The sequence below is a fragment of the Triticum aestivum genome, chromosome 7D (assembly GCF_018294505.1).
Source record: "Triticum aestivum cultivar Chinese Spring chromosome 7D, IWGSC CS RefSeq v2.1, whole genome shotgun sequence".
NCBI lineage: Eukaryota > Viridiplantae > Streptophyta > Magnoliopsida > Poales > Poaceae > Triticum > Triticum aestivum.
In genome coordinates, this window is record NC_057814.1 from 71,932,923 (window position 1) to 71,943,055 (window position 10,133).

Below are 10,133 nucleotides of genomic sequence, written 5' to 3' on the forward strand. Positions count from 1 at the left end.
GCCGCATTTTGCACTACCTTCGCAGCGACGGCTCCTCGACGTCGTCCCGAAGTGCCATGACGACGCAGGAGTACGCCGGCCGGGAGCAGCGCCGGCGGGACAACCGCAACATCATGCATCGATCCAAGTTCACGGACTCGGACATCCCGGCGCCACACATCGCGACGTACTCAGAGCTGGCGTACACCTTGGCCCTGGAACGTTCCGTGACGAAGTCGGAGATGGCCAAGCGCCGTCTCCGCCTCCTCGACGGGGAAATGGCCAGGTATGGCGAGGAATGGTCCCTCGCCGAGATAGCCGCCACCGCCAACGACGACGCCTCCAACGACCTCGGTGGTCGTGGCCGCACTGCGCACGACAGGAGGAGGCGGAGAGGATGATCCGCGAGTGTTATGCGGCCGCTGGAAAGCCCTGCCACGACGTCTCCACCTTCCGCCGTCCCGAGCCTAACGACGACGACTCCGACACCGGGTCGGGGAAGTGACCTACGAGTTTTTTTTCACAGAAAAGTGACCTACGAGTTCACTGTGAAGTACTCCCTCTGTAAATTAATATAAGAGCGTTTAGATCACTACTTTAGTATTCTAAACACTCTTATATTAGTTTACGGAGGGAGTATAGGATAATTTAGGGTTTTAGTTTCGGGTTTTTAGTTCACCGGACAAATCATTCGGTTTTATGTATAAATTATCCTACTTTCAATGAAATCCGTCATGTTTATATCAAAATTCGTCCATTTTTGAATTTCGTCCGGTTGATTTAAGTTATTGTGGAAATATATGAGGATACCGTTATTTGTGTCCACGCACTGGTCCCTGTCCACGGCGGGATGCGAGAGATTTTTTGCGGGTTGCCGTTGGAAATACCCTTACACTAGATCCGGGTTCTTAAAAAAAAAGGTATGACAAAGAGTATCAATAGGACTGCCCACGCACGTCCGCGCGACAGAGCACGTCCAACTTGTACTGTTTCCGGCGTCCCCGTAGCGAAACAGCACACATTGACGTTAAGAGCAACTTGTTCCTTCGTCGAGTGGGGCGCGCGCGCTACTGCTGGAGAGGTCAACACTTTCCACCATTGCTTGCTTAGCTCTTTGAAACATGACCCGGTGGATTTGTTGCTTTCCCTGCCGAATGCCGACCGACGATCGCTGTCGATCTTCCCCTTTGGATTTCCGACTCCTTTTGTTCCCAGCGAGCACTGGGATTTCCCCTAGAATAATTTCATCGGATTTGGACTCTGCGATGCTGCTCGTGGTCTGTTCTTTGTTCGTCTGTTCCTCCATGAAACAGAACATCTGTTCTTCTGTCCTAACCTGTTTCATCTTCATGATTGGCGCAGGCCTGCAACCGGAGCTGCTGATCCGTCTCGAATCAACAGATGGGTTCCCTCACAAGTAAGTCCTCTCCTCAACTAATCAGCCTCCTCATGCTGCATCACTGAAATCCGACAACGCCATCTGACTCCAATACTCTGCAACTACATCTCAGGTTCTTCCTGGGTGACGACCTTGTGCGGGAGCCCGATATGCTCCGGCCAAGACGCCGTCTCATGCGCTTTGAACCAAATGTTCGACTCCTCCACCTGCACGAGCCACCTGGCGGCGACCGGCATGGCCGCGCTGCTCGTGCTCGCGCTCGCACTCCAGCTGCTTGTCAAAATTCCGCAGAGCAGAGCGTCTGCGCGGCAGCTCGTCACGCTCGGCTCACCGCTGCACTTGTCTGCTGTGGTGTTCACCGGCTGCTTGGGTTTGGTTTATCTTGGGCTAGGACTCTGGATGCTGGGGAGTGGCTTCAGTCAGGATGCTTCTACTGTTTACCTTCCACATTGGTGGCTTGTGAGTTGTGACGTTATTTCAGGGTTTGAATTTGGTCCTTGCCGGCTTGGCTTTCAGTGTCAGGCGTCGGTTTCTTGGAGCGGCATTCGTCAGGTCTTGGCCGGTCTTGCTGACCGTCTATGCAGCATTCATTTGTTCTTCTTCAGTTGTTGACATTGTTGCAGAGAAGACAATCACTATTAAGTCTTGTTTAGATGTTCTGTACTTACCAGGTGCAGTGGTCCTCCTCATTTATGGCATTCGGCACAGCCATGACGAAGAGGGCTATGGAGGAATTGGAAATGGTTTATACAAGCCCCTCAACACGGAGACAGACGGCGAGGCAGCTGATTCTGAGACTCATCAGGTCACTCCCTTTGCTACTGCTGGTTTTTTCAGTGAGATGTCGTTTTGGTGGTTGAATCCTCTAATGAAGAAGGGCTATGAGATTCCCCTTGAGGACAAAGACATGCTTCTTTTACACGCCACAGATCGAGTGCAAAACCAGTACTCCATGCTCATGGAGAAGCTGAATTGCAGGAAGCAGCCGCCGGCGCACGCCACACCATCATTCTTCTGGACTATTGTTTCTTGTCACAAGCGTGCCATCATGGTCTCAGGTTTCTTCGTTTTGCTCAAGGTTCTCACCTTATCCACTGGCCCAGTAATTCTCAAGGCATTCATCAATGTATCACTTGGGAAAGGGACCTTTAAATACGAAGGCTATGCGCTGGCTGCATTATTGTTCGTCTGCAAATGCTGTGAATCATTGTCGGAGAGACAGTGGTATTTCCGCACTCGGAGATTAGGACTGCAGGTGAGGTCACTCCTGTCAGCAGGTATTTATAAGAAACAACAGAAGCTATCAAATGGAGCAAAAATGAAGCACTCCTCTGGACAAATTATGAACTATGTGACCGTCGATGCCTATCGGATTGGGGAATTCCCATACTGGTTCCATCAAACATGGACAACAAGTGTTCAGCTTTGCATTGCTCTGGCAATTCTATACAATGCAGTTGGTGCTGCAATGATTTCATCGTTGGTTGTCATCATTCTCACCGTACTCTGCAATGCTCCACTGGCCAGATTCCAACACAAATTTCAGAGTAAACTTATGGAAGCACATGATGTGAGATTGAAGGCCATGTCTGAGTCACTAGTTCATATGAAGGTCTTGAAACTTTATGCATGGGAATCCCACTTCAAGAAGGTCATCGAGGGGTTGAGGGAAGTTGAGTACAAGTGGTTGTCAGCATTCCAGCTTTGGAGGGCATACAACAGTTTCCTGTTCTGGGCTTCTCCTGCTTTGGTTTCTGTGGCAACCTTTGTAACATGCTATCTTTTGAAAATCCCTCTTGATGCTAGCAATGTCTTCACCTTTGTGGCAACTCTACGTCTCGTGCAAGACCCAGTTAGGACGATGCCGGATGTTATTGCAGTTGTGATACAAGCTAAGGTTGCTTTCACTCGGATATCAAAGTTCCTTGATGCACCTGAGTTAAACGAGCAAGTTAGGAAGAAATATTATGGTGGAATTGATTACCCTATAGCGATGGATTCATGTAGCTTCTCGTGGGATGAGAATACATCAAAACAAACTCTGAAGAATATAAATCTGGCAGTCAAAGCTGGAGAAAAGGTTGCAATTTGTGGAGAGGTTGGATCAGGAAAGTCGACACTTTTGGCTGCTGTACTCAGAGAGGTCCCCAAAACTGAAGGCGTGGTATGTTTTCTTCTTACTAACTTCATCTCTAATGAAATAGCTGCCATACTCAGAATTTAGACATTTATACATGTTTAAGATAAACATAGCCTGTTGACAACAGCGTGAAGTTCAGTTTGCAAAGTTATGAAAATTATGGTTGACAATATTTGCCAACATAAAATATGTTCATAAATTCATTTTTTCCTAACAGCGTAATATAAAATTATTTATCTTCGGATACACATTTCAAATCCAAGTCTGTGGGAAAATAGCATATATTTCTCAGAATGCATGGATCCAAACAGGAACTGTGCAAGACAATATTCTCTTTGGATCGTCGATGGACAGGCAAAGATACCACAAGACACTCGTGAGGTGCTCGTTGGTCAAGGACCTTGAAATGTTGCCATATGGAGATTGTACTCAAATTGGGGAGAGAGGAGTAAATCTTAGTGGTGGTCAGAAGCAGCGCGTCCAGCTTGCTCGTGCACTATACCAAAATGCAGATATCTATCTTCTTCATGACCCTTTCAGTGCTGTTGATGCCCATACAGCCACAAGTCTCTTTAATGTAAGGATCATATTCATGAGTGCAATTATATCAGCAGGTACATATTGTATTACTATAAGATCATGAACTGTTTTACAAATCTCTTTGTGACAGGAATATGTCATGAGTGCTCTATCAGACAAGACCGTTCTTTTGGTGACTCACCAAGTGGATTTTCTACCTGTATTTGACTCCATTTTGGTATCTCTCTCCACTTCAAAAAAGTCACCATATGATGATATTTATCTGTAATTAGCTTTATTTATTTGTTGATGTCATCTAAATGATTCTTGGCAGTTAATGTCAGATGGATAGGTTATTCGGTCTGCACCTTATCAAGATCTATTGGCAGATTGTGAAGAATTTAAAGACCTTGTAAATGCCCATAAAGATACTATGGGTGTTTCACATCGTAAGAACACCATACCCCATCAAAGATCCAAGGAAGTATCAATAAAGGAGACAGATGGTATTGATGGAAGTAGATATACAGAGTCTGTGAAACCATCACCAGAAGAAACAGGGGACGCAGTTTTCAAGTCTTATATGCTTTACCTGAGCCAGAAGAAAGGCTTCCTGTATTTCTCCTTGTGTATGATTTCTCACATAATTTTCGTAGCTGGGCAGATATCACAGAATTCATGGATGGCTGCTAATGTCCAAAATCCTCATGTCAGCACACTGAAGTTAATTTCTGTGTACATTATTATCGGAGCTTGCACAATGATCTTCTTGCTATCAAGATCTTTAGCAGTCGTTGTTCTTGGGATCCAGTCATCAAGATCCTTATTTTCCCAGCTACTCAATTCATTATTCCATGCACCAATGTCCTTTTTTGATTCTACACCTCTAGGAAGGGTTCTTAGCCGGGTAAGAGTTGTTAAACGAATGGTGATACGACAAGTTACAGAGATTTTCTCATGAGGGATTAACTTGTTCCCTTTTTCTTCTAATGCAGGTCTCTTCAGATTTGAGTATCGTTGACCTCGATATTCCATTTGCATTAGTGGTTAGCCTTGGTACCAGCTTAAATGCATGTAGCAATCTAGGGGTATTGGCTGTTGTTACATGGCAAGTTCTGTTTGTATCCGTGCCAATGATAGTTTTGGCAATTAGGTTGCAGGTAATTGGTATGACTTTGTTACTTTATGGCTAATCCTCATTTCTTTGATTATTTGATTTCATTCACACTTCACAGTTTTGCACTCAAAGTTTTAATAAGTGAAACCTGTTGTGTTTGGTCATGCAGAGGTACTATCTAGCATCGGCCAAGGAATTAATGCGGATCAATGGTACTACAAAGTCCGCCCTAGTGAGTCACTTAGGTGAATCGATTGCAGGGGCTATAACGATAAGGGCCTTTGAGGGAGAAGATCGTTTCTTTGCTAAAAATTTGGATCTTGTTGACAAGAATGCCAGCCCATATTTTTGTAATTTTGCAGCAACTGAATGGTTGATTCAACTATAGAAATAATGAGCGCCGTAGTTCTTTCTTTTTCTGCCGTTGTCATGGCTCTTCTTCCTCAAGAAACTTTTAGCCCTGGTAAGCAATTATATGAGCACCACGTTGCTTCAAATAAGCTTTTGCTACGAGAACATACTTGATACTCCCTCCATTCTGGAATAGATAACGATTTAGACATGACATGGGTCTCCAACAAACTAATTTGACCATTACATACTATGAAAATAATATTGACGAAAAATCCAATGATAGTATTATGATCTCACCAGTCCAAATACCTTTTTTATATACAATAGTAAAGTTTAAAAAGTTTTTTTTTGTGGAAGAAACTTTCTATCTATTCATCATCTGTCATGGTAGTACAGAGAACATCAGAAGTAACAAAAATTACAACCAGGTCCGTGGGTCACCTAGCGACAAATACAAGCATTGGAGCGAGCCGAAGGTGCGCCGCTATCATCGCCCTTCCTCGCCGGAGCCGGGCAAACGTTATTGTAGTAGCAGCCGGGAAGTTGTGGTGTTAAGGCTCCATAGGACCAGCGCACCAGAACAACAAACGTCGTAGATAAAGAGAAGTGAAGATCGGAAAGATCAAACCTATAGACACACGACCAGAGACATGCAAAGATTGGATCCAAACAGATCCACATGCCCTCCGGCGATGGTAGACGCAACATCAAGATGAGGATCGAACATGGGAGATATTATTCCTACTAGGGGACATCACCGCAGCCACATAGCCCCAACCGAGACGCTAAACCAAACAAGAACGAGAGGGAGATCCCTGCCACTGGCGCGGGGCCGGGATTCTCTGCACCTCCACGGCCCAAAGGCCATCGGAGGCAACACGGACCGGCGGCCACGGCGACGGGAGAACGAGAAACCCTAGTTGCCTGGGAGTAGCTTTTTGGGGAGGAGGAAAGGAAAAATGCCTAAAGTGTGAAAGTTTGATTGAATGCCTTCTAGAATGTTACACTCTGAGGTAGTAATGTTTATTATTGCAAGAAAATTATATTTACCGCCCTCGGCTGGGCAGAACATTATGAACATAAAACTCCGTACATTTCTCAAGCCACCACTTGATCTGATGATTTTATGGATAAGTTTGTATTTTTATGAAGATGCAATTCTAGTCCTAATGCTTATGCCACTACTAGAAAAAGGCTTACTAGTGGCGCACCAGTTTTGCCTACTAATGGCGCACTACTGGTGCGCCACTAGCATCACGCCACTAGTAATTTTTACTAATGGCGCACCGCAGGTGCGCCATTAGTATCTTGTACTCTAATGGCGCACCGGGCAGTGCGCCATTAGTATGGGCCCCGGTGCGCCATTAGTATGCCTCCTAGTGGGCATGTGCTTTGCCATACTAATGGCGCACTGCTGGGTGATGCGCCATTAGTATCCTTTGGCATACTAATGGCGCACGTCTGGGTGATGCGCCATTAGTATGTATATTAGGGATTTTTTTTCTTTTCTGATATTTGCACAGATTACAAAATATATTATTGGACAGAATATAAACAGCACCACACAACAACAACAGATTCATCGAATACAATAGAAGATTAGTCTCCGAATACAATTCATCATATTAGTCTCCGAAATCAAAAGACCGAACAAAGATAGAACATTACAAGTCTCGAGACCGCGAGTAGCGAGTTTGTCGAAATTAATACTCATCCTAACAAGTCCTACTAATCATCATCATACAACTTCTACTCGTTATTAATAACAAGTCATACGATCATCATCCTGATAGTCATCGAACCAACCCTACTTAATTGTTCTTAGCACATGATCATCAGTATTAGGCAGGACCTAAAATACCCTATTTAAGGTAAAATAGCATAAAACAATATAGACCCTGACTCTCCATTATGGAGAATGGAGATCATCCTGTCTCCAATTCTTGCGCGGCGCTTCCTTTTGCTTCCAAGAACCTCCTTACGACTGTCCATACATTTTTTCCATTCTTTGATTAGCATGTCTCCACTTCTTCTAGAAATCCGGTATGGACAGTTGAGATTTGTAGGATGACCTGGATATAAGTTCAAAACTTGAAGGCTGCCATTCTGATACATCAAATGAGGCACACAATCCTCTGGGATTCTCTGTTGAAAAACATAGTAATAACTTCATAGTTAGCAATGATGTACTAGTTTTAGAAGTATGCAAAAGATGCACGGATGTCGTAATAGTAAAAAATCTTACCAGGGTATCTCCATGGTAGTTACCGTAGTTCAACACATGCACTAGTGGCACGTATTGACCATAATGTTGAGGAGTTTGATTGTAGATATTGTAATTCTCAAGATCAGTACAAAATCCGACCAGATGATTTTTCTCCTGATAAGTTAACTCGGAGCCATCGGTGTAGTGGGTTTTGTCTACCATTTTCCGCACATTTTTTGAACAATCAAAATAAGCTGTCAATGGAAATAAGTTGTCAACTATTTTGAAATAAACAATATAGATTAGTTAATAATTAACTATGTTTGAGAAACTCACATAGCGGTAGAACTGGAGGCGTATCAACAAGGACCCAAATGTCCATATTGTCTTGGTCGATGCCAGGATCACCAAGATCCATGGTGACAAGCATACCCTCATCAAAACCATACATCTTGCAAAATGCTTCCCAATTTTTGCAGCCAAAATGGGTTACGCTCTCAGCATTATACAGATTTACTTCAAAATCCACATCATGATGTGTCCTTAGGTGAATTTTCTTCGTTTCAAAATTTTCATGATCTTCAAAATCCATCCTCTCCAAGACATAGTGTCTTGCATGGCATGGGATAAACTATACTCGAATTCTAAAAGATGAAATTACACGCTGAAATAGTTGAAGTCATGCTTAATTATGAAAAAAACACTTGTCGTCGTTGCGTACCGTTTCAACTTCGAAGGTCTCCTCGAGCTTAATGCTGAAGCGCCGACCATCGTCCAGGTGAGGCCTGTCGCAGAGGCCTCGACCGTCGTGGCACCAGTCGCACTCCCCCGGGAGACTTTCGTCGTCCGATGACGACATTTCCTATGTTCATAATTCAAAACTACATCATCTCTGTTGGGTCCAATAAGATAATCCACAGTGTGGTGAAAACACGCCCATCCAAATAGAATGTGGTATGGGCTTTTTTAGTAGGTCATCCTACCAGATTAGGGTTTATCGATGACGAGCAACTAACATTAGTAATAACTATGAGTAGATATCACACTTCTATATGAATAACACAAGAGGCAGTTGATCCTACTTAATTAAGTACTAAGATACCCCGGCCCATGCATTAGTCGGAAGTGCCCCATATGTCCTATTTTTAGCAAAGTCATGCTAAAATTCACGGAAAATTTCAGCATGACCTTTGCTGAAAATAGGACATATGGAGTACCCGAATTTGCCGGAACGGAAGTTAATCGACATTCCGGCAAACTCAAGGGCCTCTCGGGGTACCTGCAAAATCATCACGACACAATGGTCGCAGACAAAACCCAGCAAACTAGCAATTGATGGATCAACACGTAAAACATGTCCAATAAGAGCATATAATTCAACAACTCCACCTGAAAAAGGATGCAGGGAGCACAAAGAGCTACACTCTGAATCTTTTATCTATTTATACCTGTAAATTAGCACTCCGATGCTGGCCTTGACAAATGATCCCACTATGTTGTTTGCTGGAATCTGCAAAATGATCCCACTATGTTGACAAATGATCCCACTATGTTGTTATACTTGAGAACACTGTAACAAAATCAAAACCACAATAAACAGTGGTCAAATACAGAAGAAGGAACAATTTATTTGTACTTAAAAAAGGTTAGAGAGAAAAGTTAATGAGGATGAGTCACATAAACCAATTTAGATCACTCCCTCCCCAACACTGGCAATGCTCACTAGATCTTTATAAACCCTGGGTACTTGTTTGGGATAAAAATAATAGAAGGGATTTCAGGAAGGAGTTCAAAACATATAACATTGGAGGGTTAGATTCAATTTAACCTCTTGTACCTCCTGTACATGTGTGAATTAAGGAGTAGCAAGCACAGGAACAACAAAATTCAGAGATGACAGAAAATCAAGGCACAAATTACACAGAACCATGAAGCTAAAATATAACTATTTAAATCAAGGCACTATTAGAAAAGACAACATAGTTCAGTAAAGTCATGAACATAAATACTGCAGAATTTAGAGACCACTTAGTACTGTAAATTCAGTTAGCAACAAGACAGAGAAATTGCACTTAGATTTCAAAGAAAAATATGACTACTCCACACTGTAAATCATCAACATTGACACTGTAATAACTGTATACTCCACACTATAAATAGACAGAACATTTTTTTGCCACAACTTGAATCTGCAGATTATCACGAGGAGTGAAGCAATTTTGATTTACAAACATAGTTACTCCTACTACTTATCTGCGGTTGCCCAGATCATAATTGCATCATGCTTACTTATCTGAGACTAATACAAAAAGAGAAGAGCAGTTTTAAACAGAGCAGAAGAAGTACTAGTGCAGGAACGAATGTAAGGTTCAGAAAATCCATCACAGGAGCAAGAAGAAGAACAACAGTTTTACTAGCT

At 43.2% G+C, this 10,133-nt stretch overlaps 1 pseudogene; it reads left to right on the forward strand.

Moving 5' to 3' along the window:
* The first annotated feature begins 1,263 nt into the window (after nt 1–1,263).
* LOC123170830 (ABC transporter C family member 10-like) lies at nt 1,264–5,679 on the forward strand (annotated as a pseudogene).
* Nucleotides 5,680–10,133: the final 4,454 nt, after the last annotated feature.